Source organism: Halyomorpha halys, unplaced genomic scaffold (assembly GCF_000696795.3).
Source record: "Halyomorpha halys isolate HHAL.00 unplaced genomic scaffold, Hhal_1.1 Scaffold235.1, whole genome shotgun sequence".
NCBI classification, from domain to species: Eukaryota; Metazoa; Arthropoda; class Insecta; order Hemiptera; family Pentatomidae; genus Halyomorpha; species Halyomorpha halys.
In genome coordinates, this window is record NW_027114604.1 from 1,118,482 (window position 1) to 1,119,249 (window position 768).

Below are 768 nucleotides of genomic sequence, written 5' to 3' on the forward strand. Positions count from 1 at the left end.
AAAAAACCCCAGCTGGTACCTCTCATACATATCACAAGATGGAGTCCTAAGTATCGAATCAGTTCAACAGGTATTTTCATATAATCTAAATAGTTTATAACAATTAAAATCTCAGGTGTAGGTGTAGAGATAAAATATCTCCAAAACAAAGTGCTTCCGGACATACCTTAAGAGGAAATCTATTTCTTGTTTTGAGGTCCTTGATTCATATTTTCAGTTTGGCCACTTAACCCTGATTAATATACAAATTAAAAAAAAAACTAGAATACTGTAACTCCAAACTACTGTTTACGGAATAGTCACTGTTTCCAGTCACTTTCTGAATTAATCTTTCATAGACTTCAAGCTGGTAAACTTTTTTTTACAGACGCATGATGTTCCCAAGAAGCCAGTAACATCAAATACAAACTTTGTTAGGAAGCAAACTCGTTATTTGAATCCTGTAATATATTCCAGGCACTGAAAACAATTTACTACGTATTTTGTAAATTTTTAACATTAGTTCACATTTAATTTGAAAGCAAACTGTATATTTTTTTTCTATATTATTAATCAAAGTATTAAGATATTTAAATTTTGATTTCAATGAACTTTATTAGCCAAGTATAACAATCATATTTCAAAAGCTTCTAATTTTAATTCTAAAATGATGGAATCTTAATGCATTTCCAATTCTTTTAAGAAGATTTCTAATAATTGCCAAAGTGTTTTACTTGTCAATCGTCTAGGAATGTCTTTGAGATTCAATTTAAAAATTGCTTTTGATAC